General features: G+C 43.6%; 1 protein-coding gene and 1 long non-coding RNA gene across 3 annotated transcripts in view; one reads left to right on the top strand and one right to left on the bottom strand.

Annotated features, from left to right (window-relative positions):
• Nucleotides 1–2,364, bottom strand: part of LOC142659322 (uncharacterized) — a 36,203-nt gene extending 33,839 nt beyond the window's left edge. The window contains exon 1 of the long non-coding RNA XR_012850309.1: nt 2,156–2,364. This is a non-coding gene — a long non-coding RNA (uncharacterized LOC142659322). The remainder of the gene's footprint in view (nt 1–2,155) is intronic.
• Nucleotides 1–19,037, top strand: part of PLXNB3 (plexin B3) — a 73,248-nt gene that overhangs the window by 9,024 nt on the left and 45,187 nt on the right. The window contains exon 1 of one of the 2 annotated variants that reach the window (XM_075835340.1): nt 3,672–3,821. The exons of the other annotated variant lie outside the window; for it this stretch is intronic. The gene's annotated coding sequence lies outside the window, so the exon portion shown is untranslated. Of the gene's footprint in view, nt 1–3,671; nt 3,822–19,037 lie in introns of those variants that run through there. 2 annotated transcript variants of the gene reach the window in all.

The following is a 19,037-nucleotide window of genomic DNA, read 5'->3' as shown; positions in this document are numbered from 1 at the left end:
GCAGAAGGGGACACCGAACATATGAAAGCCTTTTATGTAGAGCCAAATTAGAAGCAGCAAATCCTCCAGCAGACAGAAGTGTGTGAGATAGAGATATATATATATATATCTATATATAGATATATATATATATATTCCTTTGTCTCTACCACCACTGACTCGGCCACTCCCTGCCTGAACAGCAGCCGTGTCGTCTCCGTTACCTCCTCACTAATAGACTGAGGTCTCGTGCACACGACCGTAGTGTTTTTTTTAATGTCCGCAAATACGGATTCATTATTATGGATCCAATAAAAAAAAAAAAGGGGGCTACAAATAATGTCACCAACATGACCCAACCCCTTGAAAAGGTCACATGATCGCTCAGGCGCTCTTTTCTTGGGGAATCCCCTGCCGTTGCATAGCAATGCTTCCGCAATTACGGACGGCTATGGATGAATATCCATCTGCAATTCTGCACGCGCTCATAGACTTCCTTGCACTTGTTCTATATTTTGCGGATCATTTCTGCGGCCCGGAGACACATCTGTAAATATACGGAAAGGCGTCTGTGGCCTATAGAAATGAAAGGGTCCGCCGATTATATGTCATTACGGACCCTTAACCATTAAAAACTACGCATGTGGCCTTTATAGACTTTTGTGGCTTGAGTCATGTAGACCACATCCTAATAACAGGCTGTTGGATTTGTACTTTGCTACTGCGATGTGTTTTTGGGGTGATGTCCCCAGTGTTATTCCAGGGGGTTCCCCTATTAGTTACTGATGATGATCTTGCTTCTGTTTTTTCCCAAACCTATGCTTAGGACCTGTAGAACTGTACTCCTTGATCATCTTTATTCATTAATAGAATGCGAGAACTACAGTAAAGACTGACACTTCCACAGGCAGAGCAGTAGTAGAGACACATCGTGGTAGGGGAGGGTTCCAAATATCTACCATTATTATCTGTCACCGAGCATCTGTAACAGTTTAAAAAAACCGAGGTAACTCAAAAACCGTTTGATAGAATATTAAAAGACTTGACATAGGTCTTTCTAGGAAGTGTATTTTTATGGACTTCCTGTAAATTACCCTATTAAAGAGCACTACATTCTGCTTCACCTGAATTGGCTGATAACAGGGAGCAGATTCTATTCAACTGACAAACATGACATACTACTTGTCGCTGCCTGACGGCTCCGCTCCACGGCTGTTAATATTGGTGGGGGGACACTCTTGGGTCTTGTTCACGTGTGTTTTTTTTTTTTGTTTTTTTTTATATCATCCTTATATTATAACTTGGAAGCTTTGAAACGTGTTGTGTCTTCATCCGAGGGTGAAATAGCGTCTGACAACAAACAGCAGGGAGCAGAGGGCAATTCCTCTGTAAGTCTCAGATCCCTTTCAGCGCTTAGTCTGACTTGTGTCTTAAAAGGAAGGAAACGTATACTGGTGTGTTTGGACACAGCATGCAACCACCATGTGAAGTCTGGGGCTGCGCAGCAGTAGAAGGGACTGCTTCTGTCTGGTTTATGTTATGTAGAAATTATTCCATCATCCAGTAAGTGCACGGCCAGCTGCTGTGTGTCTGTAATTGAGAACATTGATCATTCTATTTCAGTTCGTTCACTTGAATGGAGATGAGCTGCAATACCGGACACCACCATGGACAAGGGTGGCACTGTTTCCAGAAAAAAAAGGGGTTGTGTGTGCTGTCCTCGGATGCCGTCACACAGGAGCTCCTGTAGCCGCAGCATCCAAGATCTGATTTTGGGGACTAAATCTACTTTAAAGGGGTATTTCCAAGATTAACATTCCACCTCACTGCACCCCCTTGTAGTGAGAAGTTTGAATAAAGCAGAGGACGAGCATGTGCACTTCTGCTTCATTCAATGTCTATGGGATTGATGTAAACGGCCGAGCGCTGTCCTCTGCTTTCTCCGTCAGTCTCATAGACTTTGAACGAAGCGGCAGCGCACAAACTCTTCCTCCGCTCCAAACTAAATTGTCCTCAAGGAGGAGGGGGGTTTCAGGAATCTCCTTCTAGTGATCAGTGGGGCCAACCGTGATAAATGTTAAAGAAGGCCTCCAGTGGAAACACAACTTTCCATGTCTATATTCCCCACCTGACTGTATATAACACTCTACACTTCTTTTATGTATATTGTACTTACTTTTTGAACCTCTGCCTTGTCTGCGCTTTAAAAAAGCCTCCATCTTGATTCTTAGATTTCCCCAGCTTTCTCTTCCTCTCTGCTTTGCTACCAATCCGAAGATGCTTCACATGTCCAGCTAAAGACCAAACCATTTCTGCATGCTTGGCGGACACTGTGGTTATCATTCTCTCTCTCTCTTTTCTTCTAAATAAGCTGAGAAGCCATAAGTATACATACTGGGAGGCTGCACTATATTCTTCTACATTATACCTGTGTGACAGGAACCTGTCTAGGTATCAGCGGTAGCTGATGATAAAAGTTTTTGTCGCCCCCCCCCCCCACCCTTGCAAAACTAGTGCGGTACTGGAACTGCTGAGGTTTACCTAGATTGTGCAACAGTGGGAAGTATATGAATATGCACGGAGCGTTTCCAGCATGTGACGCCATTGTAGCGTGACTTGTATAAATGCTGGATTGTTTATAGACTGATGTCACGGTCAGCCATGGCCTGCGCCTAGCTTTGAAGGTCTTCCGATGAGATACCATCTCACCCCATACAAACATTCACATTGTCACCTGATGTTTAGTCCACTACTACTGCTGATCTGAAGAGCAGGCACCGCTCTATAGACTGCGCAGGTTGATTTTGCGATTATGAAATAGTTTAGCTGTGACTTTTCGGCTGCCATTGACCTCTCTCACCTTTACCCAGGATGGTGCAACAGTGTCTCCCAAGTGAAGATAGGAGAGGGCAATGGGATTCGAGGGGGCATGGTGGGGGTCTCCTCGCCAAGACTCCTACAGATACATTCTTCTGCTGTGTCACTATGAATATTTTTGCACATTTACTTTCAAAGTCTGTTTATCCTGGTTCATGAATAGAATTCCAGAAGTACATAATGTGGACTGTCACTTTAAAGAACAGTGGGGGAGAAGCTGGGAGAAAATGTAACCCTTCCGAACTATGCAGGTGTATTTGCTATTTAGGGTGTAAGAAAAGCTGGGTTTTTCGTAGTTGCGGCAATTCGGAAAGGACTGGATAGGCAACAACTTGTATATTCACGGTTTGTTTAACAATTTTTTGGAGTTATGTATGTACATGACTTGGGTTCACATCTGCGTTGGAGGCTCCTTTACGGGCCTCAGTCAAAGATTACGCCGAAAATACCAGAAACAATAGCGCACCATTCCTGTGCTATTTTTTCCGGTAAAATCACGGACACCCCGACGGAAACTCGATGGAACCTGTTAAAAGTCAATGAGTTCCGTTGGTTGCCGGTTGTGTCCATGGTGCCTCTGGTTATTCCCATGTTCTGCTTCTCTGACGGAGCCGAACAGCGGGATGAGCACAGGTGTGAACATAGCCTTATGTAGACAGAGTTTCTGACTGACCATTTCCCTGCTCGGCTTGTCCCGCCCTATGTGTGTTTCAGCGATCATATAATACAAGGATAATTATTATGGGACCATCCCTTGGCTGTGAAGCTGCAGTTTGTGGTCCTCAGCAGAGTTGTTTGCTTTGTCTCCCCTCCCCCACACCTGCAGAACGTGTCTGTCCGGGAGCGTGGCGGGTTACCTCTTTCCAGGAGTGCGCACACCTGACTCTCTTGTGGATTGCGCCAGTAGAACAGAGTCTCCCAGGCTGTCGTCACGAGGGGATGAAAGGAAATAAACAATCGCACAGGTCGTCTGTCTCTACTGCTTTGTAACTCTCTTTAGAAAAAAAATAATGAAACCGGACATCGTATTCTCTTTATATGGCAGACAGATCTAGTCACATGATCGACCCCTAGTACAGAAGCCTCTGAGATGACCACTTTTGAAAAGCCTTAAGGGTGTATTCAGACGTTGCAGTGCATCCGAAAAACACGTGCATTTTGACCACAATTTGGTGCGTTCTTCGATGCAGTTGCGTTTCTGTGAAAGATTTCCGTGAATAAATTTACCTGCGATGCGGATTTTTGAAATTTGCATCATGTCAATCTAAGCTGCAGAATGTTTGCGCGCTTGTTGCAGATTATTGTGGCCATAGGAGTTGTCAAAGCTGAATGAGCAGTGTGTGGTCGGGGGGGGATGTCGTCCATTTAAAAAAAATAGGTATTTACATTGATTTTTCTTTTTTCTATGACGACTAAACTCCATCCTGGCCTTTTGCATCAACATTTTTGGTCACCTTCTTGTTGACTGTTGCCTATAGCAACCAATCGGATTCCAGCTTCCATCTCCACAGAGCTCATTTTAAAATGAAAGAGGTGATCTGATTGGTTGCTATGAACAACGCTGACTCTTTTATCTTAGAACAGTTTTCTGCTTGAGGCCCAATATGTCTACACTATAGACTTTACCTCAGAGACTCCCTGACTGCCTGTCCTCCATTTGTGTACAGTCATCTCTTCATTTAGTCAAAGGAAAAAGGAGGAGAAAATGATGGAGTCTCGCTTCTTTTAATGAGAGTAATGGTCGCTCGCAATGGAATTATTGATTCTCTACATATCTTATTTATAGAGGTCCAATAATATTTTATCATGTGGTAACAATGGTTATTTCAGGGTTACTAGTCTCTATGTGCATGTCTATATTATTAGTGCACCGATAAATCACCCATCCCCCCCCCCACCATCAACTGTGAGGGGACATGAGTGCGTGACCTGAATACTCATAATGTCTCTATATCGGATTTAGCCACTTCCTGGGCTTTGATTTGCATTGACGGATCATGAATTTGCATTGTGATGTGATAGAGGGGCTCAGTGTGTAGACAGGAGGGACGGGACACGCTCTGGTGCTGAATTGCCCAATGTCTTACGGCGGCAAAGGAGAGAAGTGCAAATGACTGCGGAGACGTTGGGGTGTAAGCTATATTATATCATTGTCCGGTTTTGATGGTAAACCTGATTTATAAAGCTGGCCATATACTTTAGGGCCTGTTCACATCAGCGTTCGTTTCCGCTGAGGGGTTCAGTCGGAGGTTTTCGTCTGACTTTCCGCTGAGGGGTAAACCCGACGGAAACCTCAGACGGAACCCCTCAGCGGAAACGAACGCTGATGTGAACAGGCCCTTAGATATAAACATGGATGCGTGTTTACTCCAAAAGGGAATGTGGGATAAGCGGACGCCAGACACCTCGGTTGCTGCTTATCTCTTAGCGGAAACGATGGAGCAGACGTGCGCAAGTTGCCACGATCCCGACATTGGTTTTCACATGATCACCTATCCATTGAATTCCGAGGGAAATCCAATTTCTGTTTCTAGAGGTTATCAGAAGTGGAGATAGGCGACATAATGGACTTCTCAGAAAATCCCAATAAAAAACACTACAGTCCGCTCTCTCTAAGCTGAACTGGCGGATAACAGGAAACCATAGATTGAAGTCTCTTTTCTCTACATTTGTAGAGCAGTTGAATACAAAGATCGTCTTGGTCATTGACATCCCTTTTAACTGGCACGTTTGCCCTGGCCTTCTATATGGGTCAGTCAGACCCCTTCAATGGCAGCTCATCCTAGGGGTAAAAAGTTGAGATATAGCTGAAAAAATTGGCGGAAGATCGTCCTCTATTTCTTGGTTCTTCAGCTTTGCCTCCCCTGGATTGTGTAACATTGGGGTATATGGCGGTACTGAATATAGGTTATTATTTCTCCAGCTCCGAGCTGCTTTGTGAGGCGCAGCAATGGAAGGACCAGTTTATCCCTCCTTCGCTCTGCTGTGAGCTGGTGATTACAAGGATTAGCCCACAAAGCCCTATCTCTAATATGACTGTTTGCTTTACACAATCGTTTCATGCAGATGGGACCCAAACCCTGGCCAGACAGATTCCTGCTGTGCTCTGAAGTGTCAGGAATCCACAGAGTCCCCCTACCCTCCCCACCCCCTCCTCCTCCTCCTCTGTCTGCGACAGGTACACAGGATTTAAAGCCAAAACAGTAGCTCCGACCAATAAAAAAAGGGGGAACTTCTCGTCTCTGGGTCACTGCAAAAATACTGATTGAGGCTTTCCTGGAGTGCAGTGACCCAGAGAGGTTATATATGAACTTCATTTATGAGCGGCTTCTATGCGGATGGATGGTAATAGAGGCTACACATTGCATTGTTACGAAGAGACTGAGATGGAAGCTTAAATTTAAAGGGACGCTTCAGTAACCGCTTCCTTATTATAGTTGTCGAGTAGGGAGACATTCAGACACCCGAATGCATAATCTGGACAAGTGTTGAGTTTTCTAGAAAATAACAAAATAAATTCAGACGTGCTGGATCTCCATGCTCTTGTGGAGATCTGCATGGGAATCATTCAGATTTGTACTATACAAATACTGGTGATATGTATTGATGAAGTGGGCATAACGATCATATCTCTTGGGTAACACAGATTTAGTGGCCCCTTTGTGGGGGAACTCACGGCAGCAGTAAAACAGCAGTTTGTGCCCCCATATAGAAGTTAGTCCCCCAGTTTGTGCCCCCATATAGAAGTTAGGCCCTATTTATGCCCCTATATAGAATTTAGTCCCCCAGTTTGTGCCCCCATATATACAGTGCCCTCTGCAGATAGCACTACACAGTTCCCTCTGCAGATAGTGCCATTGGGGCTCACTCTAGGAGTGGAATCCTCAGCCATATCATTGCCGAGGCTCTGGCCAGGGGTTCCTCTCCTGGAGGAGCCCTTGACGTCACTGTCCATATATGGACAGGGACATCCGGGGCTACCTCTAGGAGCTGAATCTTATAAGTTAAGATTTTTGGGTAGAAGTGGGGGAATTTCTCTTCTCATTGTGTAGGGCGCAGCTTGGGAGACTGTTTTTACAGAAGTGATTTTGCCGCAAATGGGCTTTTTTTCTCTCATTGTACTATTCTCTGGTTTAGCAACATAGTTGGCTCCCTTTGTGCTTATTTTAATGTTCTACTGAGACAAATTTGAAGAAAAATTGTGGCAATCTTTTAAAAAAAAATTGGCATGGGCCCCAAGGGTCTTATTTTGGCTCTATATACCTATTTGCTTTCGGCCACAATCAATTCTGCTCCACCTCCAGTGCTAGATCAGTGGAAAACGCGCATACCAGACCTTTCTCCTGAAGAACTGGTTGACATTTTAAGCTCGCACTTGTCGGTATCTCCAGCAATAAATAATAAGCTCATTCAGTTCTATATTATACACCAGAATTACCTCACCCCGTGCAAGTACATCGACTGGGTAGACTTCCCACATCCGCTTGCCATAGATGTTATCAACCAGAGGCAGACTCATTTCAGAGCGTTCACTTGTTTCAGACTTTTGGAAACCGGTATACGACACTATTACACCATTGTTACCATGTCCTTTATTGTGTAACCCAAAAATAGCCTTATTAGGTCTTCTAGATGAGGACCAATGGACACATCACACTTGTATTTTTTTTTAAAGAATCTTTATTTCTGGCTAGGAAAACTATAGCCATGCACTGGATGGAGGATACGGCTCCATCAGTATCATGGAAATCGCTTACCTGCGAGCAACTAGTATATTCACACAGGAGGTGCCTTGATCAATATCATAAGATATGGGGTCAGTGGTTAACTACCTTTGACATACCTAATGATGAATCTCTCCCTGTAATTCCACTTTAATTCCTTCACTTCTTAATGGGCTGAGACATGACGACCTTGACTGCTTTGAAATGCGACTTGTTCTGTTCACTTTTAGCATATATATATATCTCTTTCTCTTTGTGTTCACACTGCTTTTGCTGCTATTTTGATCTATTATCCAATTGCCATAATACATTGTTTGCAATATTTTGAATTAAACTAATTAAAAAAAATAAAAAAATTCCATGGGTTTCCAACCAACGATGAGGCCCAAGCATTTTCTGGCTGGTGAGGGCCCGGTAGAAAAAGACTGAGAATCGGTGGCCTAGAGCAACCAATCAGATTTCAGCTCATAAATCCTTTCGCAAAGTTAAACCAGTAACCTGATTGGCTGATGTAGACCACTCTTCCACTTTTTTTTTTAGTGCTGGTTTTAAGAAATCTTCCTCATTTAGGTGCTGCAACTTTTTGGGATTTTGGGACAAGATGTTCCTAAAAATGGGGGATCATAAAAAAAGGTATGCCTGGTGTAGAAAATAGTTTTAAAATACCCTATTAGGGAATTCTGAGTCAATATAGAAGAGTCCCTCGTCCGAGAGCTGTTACAAAAAGTGTAGCCTATTGATTTTCAATGGGCATGGTGTGATGCTTCATTTGTCCTGTGGTGGCGCTGCAGAGAAATGAAACTGTACCTTTTGAGTTCCCCCACAGATTCTGCTGATTGACGGAGGTCTCCACAGCAGGACACCTAGCGATCAGCTTATCGTTGGGGTACTCTTCTAACAAAAAGGGATTGCCAAAGTGGACTACCCCTTTAAGATAACTGTATAGGGTTGCCTGCAAAAGAACCCTTCACCTGAGGAGAATAAAGATTTGTTCCTTTTTTGTGTTCACCAAATGCCGAATATAATTCTGGTCATATGTAGTAAACTTTAAGAAATTGATTTTAACCACAACATTAACCAGAAGACACAACTGGCCTTTAACCGCAAATGGAATAACCAGTGCAGAAAATCTGCTAAAAATTGCAATGTTTGTGGGCAGCGAAAAAGTGAGGGGTCCAGAAAGTTTTCATCAAAGAGATCCAGTATATCCGGTGCTTGACGGAGAATGTTTTTACTCTTCAGAGTGGCTTTAGTGAGTCATTATTTCGATGTTCCAATTATTTTCATCGTTTGCGGAGAAATCCTTTTAGTTCCAGAGACCTTATCAGAGCCCCCTGGACAAAGAGGGGCTTTCAGAGCTTGTACTGGCATCAAGCTCCAAGGCATGAGGGTGGGTGGGGGAGGTCAGTGTCTCTGCCAGGCTTGAAAACTGCTTCTGTGTGGGAAAGTTGGTCTCTCACCTCCCTTAACCATCAATCATTTGTTCTGCCCACCCGTAATGCAAAAAAGGACGACTTCTACATAATATAGGTTCCCCAACATCATATCAAATCCATGCGACTTCTGTCTTCTGACAATGCTACCCATATGAGAACGAATACCTCTTAGGCTGGGTAAGAATTGCTCGTCCTCATACATAAGCTCCGTGTGAAAGGTGCAAACAAGCGCCGATCAACGAGCTGTCTCGTTGATCAGTGCTCCTTTACGGGGCCCACGTTGGGCCTTGTAATAGAACCCTTGGTCAGCATTCAAGTTCTGAGGATAGGTAGGTGACGAGCACTGTTGGAGCTATATTGGTGGCCAGATTAGTTGTTACTCCTTTTTCCCAAGGATGTTACTTATCCTGCATCATGAGCAAGTATATTTCTTTGGGTTTGGAGACAAATAATGGGTCTTACTTTGCCACACTGGCACATCTTGCGTAGGCAACCAGAAACAATGGTATGGTCCTTTCATCGTTAGACCACCAGAAGATACTGATGTTGCCAGCTCAACACTAATACTGATGCTACATACATCAAAGTCTAATGTTGGGCCTGGAGTTAGGGGACTTCTACTGTATAATATTTGGTTACGTACGGTGTCTCATAGGCTTGTGGATCATTTCAGTGTGTGTGATCCAATGCGGTGGCAGCACTAAACCCAACATCTACCCGATCATTGCTCTGCCAATAATGGAGGTCGATTGGAGTGAATAAGGAGACCTACATCGCTAAGTATTTGGGTCGTCTTACCTCGGGCATCGTATGGTGGAGAACATTATCTAGCTGGAGACCGCTCTGTTCTGTATTTAGACAATTGGTCGGGTGCCAGAATATAGTGGAGGCTCTGGTTATAGAAGTAATGATCAGGTGGCTGGGGGGCTTTAAAAGGTTCTCTAATTGAAGGCGGTGGGCTGCCTTGCTGGCTGTGGTCAGGGGGATGATGTCACGCACACTTCTGTCACAACCCATCCCTGGGGGATATCTGTGCGAGGAGTAGTCGCTGCTTCCATAAGACAGAGGGACGTTGTTAAGGAATGGAAGTGCAGCCTTAATGTGCCGGGTTGTCACTGGAAATAATTAATCATTCTCGTGGAAATTGCCTTTGCTCTCTTCCCGAGCTGGAACTTGGCTCTCAGCCGTCCTCTTTAATTGTCCACTTGTCCCTATTGCTGTGACGGAGGGATGTGCCGCGGCTTCTTGGTATAGAAGGAGTTACGCCTTCAGATACTGGGACACACAGCACAGCCCTGTACAGAGGGATGTCACCAGTGTTCCCCATGTCGCAGATGCTGTCAATGTAGGGGGAGGGGTAGGGGGATGCAGCTGTCCAATAAAACAGCTCTCCGCACTTTCTGCTCCATCTCTTCATGGGCAGACCCCCCCCCCCCCTCCTTCGGGTGTCCCACGGTCCCCACATGCACACATCTGCCTATTGTTTCTGTCCTGTCAGTTTGGGCTGCGTATAGAAGCGGAAGGGCTTTGCCCATGTTAAGATTTACCGGATTGTAAGTACCTGTTCTGTTCATTATTGCATGATGTATGTGGTAGCAACATATGGGATTATCTGCTATAATGTAGGTATATATATTTCAGCCCATACATTCGCTTAGTGCATGAAAATATTATTCGTCCCGGTTGTTAACAAATAAAAATGTTAGGTCTGCCCTAGAGATTTCTAGACCAATCAATTCTATATATTCAGTATAGGATTTGGCACCTTATATGCAAATATACTAAGTTCACACCACAAGTATTACATGGGATATTTGTGGTCAATTTCCCATAATTGCCACCGTAATCTCAGTAGCAGTATAATCTTTTTGAATAAATATGGTACATTTTTGGCACGATTTTCCATTGGTCGGAACCCATCAGATCAGCGCCATAGACTACCAAGATTATCACCCCATCACCAAATTTTTGTTGGATCAGTACAATTCTCGGAGAGGCTATGCCCTCGTACAGACACCTTTTATTTTACATCATTGTCATTAGAAAAGGTAGAAGAAAAACGTAAATAATCATGACATGTGAGATTAGACTCCCTGGGCCTTATCAAATAGAAAACCTGGCAGTGTTGCCCATGGCAATCAATCACTGTGCAGCTTAAGAAATTAAAGCTGGTTGCTATGGGCAACAAGGCCAGATTTTCTGTATATTTTACTGTCCTGTACGATTAGCAGTTTTACTGTAGGACAGCAATTTACTAACTGTTGGTGACTTATTCATAGACAATTCCTTTAAGTATGTAAAAATTGAGCACGTGATATCCAGGCTACATTCACAGGACAGTGAAAAAAAATGGCCATTAAAAACTGATCACCTGTCAGTTTTTCCTGGCCATTTTGCATCCGTGTGTCTCCAAATTTTTATCCATTTCCAGTCCGTATGGCCGTTTGCCATCCGTTTTTCATGGCTGTTAAAAAAACCTGATGGATTTAATTTTTTGGTTTTATTGTCCAAACCCCCTGAAAACACCACAGTTCCCATGTAGTTCTTGGAGAAAAAAAAAAAAACAGAGAAACCGTGCTCCTCTAGGGTGATATTGTATATACTGGTGGTATATTGTATATGAGTTGTAATCGACTCACCTGGTGAGGTTGGGCAGGATCGTCCGCACAACTTGACTTTGTTGCTCGTCTAATGTATTTTCCGGTACACTGTGCTAGCCTCTGGAGCAGACCCACGGTGGATACCTCCTGTGCTGGAGTTTCCTCGACGTGGTCATCAAACATATATATCTAGGGAAAAAAATGCTCCTTGTGTCAGGTGCGTCTGTGATTACCAACCAACTATTTATTGGACAACTTGTTATAAAACAATAAGAGATAAAAAGGACTGCTGCAACCTTGTGCTGAGGTCTTCGTCAGGCATAGAAGTCAAGACCTCAGCACGCGGTTGAAACGCGTTACAGCCGTCCTTTTTGTCTCTTTTTTTTTATTGTTTTAGAACAAGTTGTCCAATAAATTGTTTTGACATTCACTCAATGGGTCCGTGGTAATCACCGCACCAGCTACACAGAAGCGCCTGACACAAGGAGCACAGTTCCCACACCGCCCACTGTAGATACCGCCCACTGTAGATACCGCCCACTGTAGATACCGCCCACTGTAGATACCGCCCACTGTAGATACCGCCCACTGTAGATACCGCCCACTGTAGATACCGCCCACTGCAGATACCGCCCACTGCAGATACCGCCCCAGTGCTCACTGCAGTGCCCACATATAAAGTGCCAGTTCCCTCATAGTGCCACATGCCCATGAAGATTGCACAACAGTGTCCCCTGTAGTGTCACACCCCCATATAGTGCCACAGTGCCCCTGTAGATAGCACCAACCCCCCAGTAGATAGCACCCCCCCCCATAAATGACATCACCCCTGTATATGCCCCCCCCCCTGTAAATGGCACCTCCCACCTGTAGATAGCGCCACTGTAGCTCCCTGTAGGAGCGGGGTCCCTCTGGCCGGGGATTTCACTCCTAAAGGGAGCTCCTGATGGACAGTGATGCCAGGGGCTTCTCCAGTAGCGGAATCCCCTGGACAGAGCGTCAGCCGGGGATTCCGCTCTGGCAGGGGATTCCAGAGGTAGCCACTGACGTCACTGTCCATATATGGATATGGACAGTAACGCCAGGGGTTTCTGCAGTAGCAAAATCCCCTGGCCAGAGCGCCGGCCAGGGATTCTGATTGGGGAGAGGGGGGCTATTTACAGGGGGGGTGCTATCTACAGGGGGGATCAGGGGGAGACAGGAGTCCCCGGCCAGAATCCTGTGGCCGAAGACTCCATAGTTGAAAGCCCGATATCACTGTCCATATATGGACAGTAATGTCAAGGGCTTCCCCGTAGCCCTGTGTGTGGGGAATCCTCGTCCAGGATCAGTTTTTACCAGCCTTTTACAAGGATTGATTCCTTAAAAACGGCCGGTAAAAACTGATCCATTGACCTCTATGGGGCCGTCAAAACGGCCAAAAATCGCACATGTCCTATTTTTTGATGGCCTGTTTTCACGGGCCATTAAAAATACAGCCGTGTGAATATACATTGAGGGTATGTTCACACGCTTAACAAAAAACGGCTGTAAAATACGGAGCTGTTTTCAAGGGAAAACTGCCTCTGATTTTGAGCAGTTTTATATGCATCAAGCATTTTTTGATGCGTTTTTTGCAGCTGTTTATGTATTGAGACCATGAAAAACAGCTGAAGAAGTGACATGCACTTCTTTTTTACTGGGCTTTTTTTTTTTTAACAAACAAACGCCCCGGGGGAACGAAACGTTGTTTTTCCCATTGAAATCAATGGGCAGATGTTCGGAGGTGTTAAGCCCCCGTATTTTTAGCCGTTTTTCGGGGCGTTTGTGGCCCGAAAAACGGCTGAAAATAGGCCGTGTGAACATACCCTGAGACTTCCTAATCTAGTCATTGATAAAATGTAAGCCCGCGTGGTACAGGGAGGGAGAGGGAACAGCTTGTGTTTATATACTCCTCCATAGCAGAGGAGACGTCCTTAGTTCTCCCTTTAAGGAGGTTATATGTATAAATATAGGACAGGTTCACACTTGACTCGTTTCAGGATTAGCTGCAGGTTATGTTGTAAATACAATGGGATTTAACAGACATGAAAGTACGAGACGCTTCTGTGCTGTCAAGTGGTTGACACAAGAATCTATGAATTCTCAGTCACCTTTATGTTTTTAGTCATTCAGTGGTGATTTATATTAAAGAGCATTCCACCTTGAGTTGTTCTTTTCCTTCGGCTTCTATGGATGTGATACTTGGTCGTATGGGTAGACTGGGTGACTACCAACGTGGCTGGCATAACACCGTTCATTCTCTAGCCTTCGGAGACTTCGGGGCCCTTTGGGACTCTTGGAATACATGGTGACAACGTATATTGGTAGTCGCCCAGCGTTTCTAGTAACCGATATGACTTGGAAATGGTGGGATAATATTTTTCAGAATTTAGATGACTCAAGAACTCATGTAATAATACCACACTGTCCGCATAATACACGATGGCAAAAAAAAATCCTTCCAGCACTATTTAGTTTTGCTTCTGTAAAATCTTTTTAAGATCCGGCCAAGACCTGAAACTGCTGAAAAGCTTATTATGTTCCGCTCTTGGTATCTCCAGTTCGTTCTGCCTAGAGCAATCTCTCTAGATTTTCTGAAATATGTATACGTCGTCCGCACCTGTTATATACTGGATGTACTAGACTAAGGGGAACTGAAAGTCGCCCCCCCCCCCCACCTTGCTGTATGTAAATGACACCAACCGTTTTCTTACACCAGTCTCCATTAACAATAAAGGTATTTTTTTGGGGGTCTTATTTTAAATCTTGCTCTTTTCATAATGACGAATTCTTCAACTTTCAAATCCAGTTTTTAGGTTTCAATCCCTTACCATTTTGAAAATTCTTGCTTGCTGTCAGTGAATGGAATTGTGGATACAGCCCATTACAATCTGAGACACTTAACAAGCCATGCACGACTAGGTCAGGCTTTTAGCTTCTGGATGTATTTTTATTTTATTTTTTAAGTCTACCTTTCACTGGCTGCAAGCAGAGATTTTGATGGAATGAAATTAATAATGGAATGAAATTGAAGGTATAGTAGAAAGTAGCAGAATTTTTCGTTATTACATTGCAATAAAGAGAAGATATTTGTGAAATAAACAGATTTTGTAAGCAAATTTTTATTTAAATTTCCCTCCCATAATGCCTCAGTATTGACCACAGATATCAAATTCGTTTTTACCATGGGATCAGCTCTCCAATGTGTGCCCGTTATTGCCCCCTGAAGGTAGAAGAGTTGTAATATCTGTCATGGATTGCTCTTTAAAGCGACACTACACCTAGAAATAAAGGAGCACAAAGGGAATCAAAAACCTATTTGTCTATCTGCAGGACTCTCCTTGTATTTCTCCAAATCCTGCCAGCGAAATTATTCCCCATCTTCTTTAAATCCCTTCAATTTCAACTAGTGATGTCTGAGTGGGTGTGGCCTTGCTTAATGGGAGGGGCTTCACTTGGCTGGTCTCATTACACACAGAGCAGTGTGAGTGGATTCCTGATGCGCGATAAAATGAATGCCTCCTGGGGCACAGAGTCGGTCTGATGTTTTTGAATTGGGATATGGGGTCATGGGCAGAAAAGGATTGTGGACATTGTCATTTTTTTTTTTTTTGTATTGCCGCTTTAACTGCCAGTGTGGGCTGTCATGCGGATTATCGTCTCGGCATTCACATAATAGTGGTCAGTGCAGATATACTTATTTAGCAGATGTTTTAGGTTCTGTAAACTTTTTCATAGCACAATCTATATGCAGTGCACAGTAGATCTGACCGTGACACATCTGTCCGGGTCACAGATAACCTTTAACCCCTTAAGGACGCAGCCTAGTTTTGGCCTTAAGGCTCAGAGCCCATTTTTCAAATCTGACATATTTCACTTTGTGGTAATAACGTCGGAATGCTTAAACCTACCCAAGCGATTCTGAGATTGTTTTCTCGTGACACTTTGGGCTTCATGTTCGTGGTAAAATTTGGTCGATATATTCAGTCTTTATTTGAGAAAAATTGCAAAATTTAGAGAAAATTTAGAAAAAATAGCATTTTTCAGAATTTAAATGCATCTGCTTGTAAAACAGACGGTTATACCACCCAAAATAGTTACTAGTTCACATTTCCCATATGTCTACTTTAGATTGGCATCGTTTTTTGAACATTCTTTTCTTTTTCTTGGACGTTACAAGGCTTAGAACATAAACAGCAATTTCTCATATTTTTAAGAAAATTTCAAAAGCCTTTTTTTTAAGGTACCTGTTCAGTTCTGAAATGGCTTTGAGGGGCCTATGTATTAGAAACCCCCATAAAGCACCCCATTTTAAAAACTAGACCCCTCAAAGTATTCAAAACAGCATTTAGAAAGTTTTTTTAACCCTTCAGGCATTTCACAGGAATTAAAGCAAAGTGGAGGTGAAATTTGCAAATTTCGTTTTTATTTCTGAATTTCAATTTTATTCTATTTTTTTTATGTAACAAAGAAGGTTTTACCAGAGAAACACGACTAAATATGTATTGTCCAGATTCTTCAGTTTTTAGAAATGTCCCACATGTGGCTCTAGTGCGCTCGTGGACTAAAACACAAGCCCTAGAAGCAAAGAAGCACCTAGTGCATTTTGGTGGTGCTTTTTTATTAGCATATATTTTAGGCAGCATGCCAGGTTTGGAGAGGTGTTGAGGTGCCAAAACAGTAGGAAACCCCCAAAACTGCACCCCTCAAGGAATTAATTTATGGTTATTGTTACCATTTTGACCCCGTAGTTTTTTCACAGCGCGTATTTGAATTGGGCTGTGAAATTAAAAGAATGACAATTTTTCCAATAAGATGTCATTTTTGATCAGAATTTCTTATTTTCACAGGGAACAAAATGCCCCATTTTGTTGCCCAATTTGTCCTGAGTGCGGCAATACCCCACTTGTGGTGATAAACTGCCGTTTGGGCCCATGGGAGAGCTCAGAAGGGAAGGAGCGCTATGTGTTCTTTGGAGTGCAGATTTTGCTGGATTGGTTTTCGGGTGCCATGTCGCATTTGCAGAGCCTCAGAGGTATCAAAGCAATGGAAACCCACCAGAAGTGACCCCATTTTGGAAACTACACCCCTCAAGGAATTCATTTATGGGTGTTGTGACCATTTAGACTCCACAGTTTTTTCACAGAATTTATTTGAATTGGGCTGTGAATTAAAAAAAAATTTATTTCTTCCAATCAGAGGTAGTTTTGGCTCAAAATTTCTTATTTTCACAAGGAATAAAATACCGCATTTTGTTGCCCAATTTGTCCTGAGTGTGGCAATACCCTATTTGTGGTGATAAACTGCCGTTTGGGCCCATGGGAGGGCTCAGAAGGAAAGGACCACCATGTGGCCTACTGGGAATTTTCTGGTGCTAAGTCGTGTGTGCAGAAGCCCCTGAGGTATCAGTACAGTTGAAACCCCCGAGAAGTGACCCCGTTTTAAAAACGACACCCCTTAAGGAATTCATCTAGAGGTGTAGTGAGCATTTTGACCCCACAGGTATTGTGTAAAAGATAATGTGCAGCAGTTGGTGCAGAGTGAAATTTGCAATTTTCTATACATATATGCCAATTCAGTGTCCGATATATTGTGCCCAGCATGCGCCACCGGAGATATACACCTCATAAACTGTAATGTTGGCTCTCCCGGGTACGGCAATACCCTACATGTGGCTGTTATCAGCTGCCTGGGCACACAGCAGGGCTCAGAGGGGAAAGATGAGGAGGGGTAAGCTGTGCGAAGTGGATCAGAGCGAGTAAATCTGGGGTAAATTAAAAATAAAGGGATGGATGATAAATTTTAAAACACTCTTTCATACAGAGCTCTGGTTTTTCGGGACACGCGTCACATTGATATATTGTGTCCTTCCTTATTCCCCTCTTATAGCAGACTCTGCACCTCTTTTGACTTTTTCCCTTCTTGCCAGTTTGGGGAACTTCTCCTAAAAAGTGTTGCCCTGGTACGATGCGTGTGGCCCCGCTTCCAGAAGTACTGTAAGGCTTCAGGACTTGATCTGACAAGTCCACCCCTCCCATGTACCTATTGTAGTCCAGGATGCAGTTTAGTTTGGGGGTCCCTGTACTGGTACCTCGTACAGGTACATGGGTACTGGTGTGGCATCTCCCTGGTCTTGTACTTGACACACAATATGTTGCTGCTAGATTGTGCCCTGCTCTCACCCCTTCTGAGTGTTTGCCCAAGCAGAGTCTTAGGGAGGCCTCTCAGGTTTCTTCTAGCAGTGCCGCATGCCGCAGGACTTCTGGAAGCGAGGCAGTTGAAGAGTGGGACGCTGGTATAAAAATTATCCAGGTAGAGGTGGTAACCCTGGTCCAGCAGTGGGTGCACCAAATCCCACACAATTTTTGTATTAACTCCCAGTAAGGGGGGGCATTCTGGGGGCTGAGAACTGGTGTCCTTCCCTTCATATATCCTAAATTTGTAGGTATACCCTGATGCACTCTCGCACAGCTTAGACATCTTCACGCCATACCTTGCCCTCTTACCCGGCAGGTACTCGTGGAATTGAAGCCTCCCTTTCAAATGTACCAGGGACTCATCTATAGAAATACACTTCTCGGAGGTGAATGCTGGGAAAACCGGGCACTGAAATGGTCTAATAGGGGTCTCCGTTTATACAAACGGTCAAAACTGGGGTCATCTCGGGGTGGGCACGGCTCATTATCAGTATAATGTAAGAAGCGAAGTATTGCCTCATTTTTATTTTATTTTTTAGTTTCCAGTTCAGTTCTGAAGTTGCTTTGAGGGGCCCAAATATTAGACACCCTTATCAAACACCCCATTTCAGAAACTAGACCCCTCAAAGTATTCACAACAGCATTTAAAAAGTTTATTAACCCTTTAGGCGTTTCACAGGAATTTAGAGCAAAGTAGAGGTGACATTTAATTAATTTAATTTAATTTATTAGGCACCATGTCCGGTTTGAAGAGGTCTTGTGGTGCTAAAACAGTGGAAACCCCCAAAAGTTACCCCTTTTTGGAAACTAGACCCCTTGAGGAATCCATTGTAGTTTTCTTGGGGTGCATTCGACTTTTTGATCAGTTTTTATTCTAATTTTAAGTGGCGCGGTGACTAAAAAAACAGCAATTTTACTATTGTTTTTTATTCAATTTTTTTTACAGTGTTCACCGTGCGCTATAAATGACATATTCACTTTATTCTGCGGGGCGATACGATTACGGCGATACCAGATGTTTATAGTTTTTTTTTATGTCTTATGGCGTTTGCACAATAAAATACATTTTGTAAAATATAATTTACTTTTTGTGTTACCTTATTCTAAGAGCCAGAACTGTTTTATTCTTCCATCAGGAAAGTCGAGCGAGGACTTATTTTTTGCGTAACGAACTGTAGTTTCGATCAGGACCATTTTTAGGTA

The sequence above is a fragment of the Rhinoderma darwinii genome, chromosome 8 (assembly GCF_050947455.1).
Source record: "Rhinoderma darwinii isolate aRhiDar2 chromosome 8, aRhiDar2.hap1, whole genome shotgun sequence".
Lineage (NCBI taxonomy): Eukaryota > Metazoa > Chordata > Amphibia > Anura > Rhinodermatidae > Rhinoderma > Rhinoderma darwinii.
Note: the sequence above shows the minus strand (reverse complement) of the source record. Positions and strands in the feature narration are given on the sequence as shown.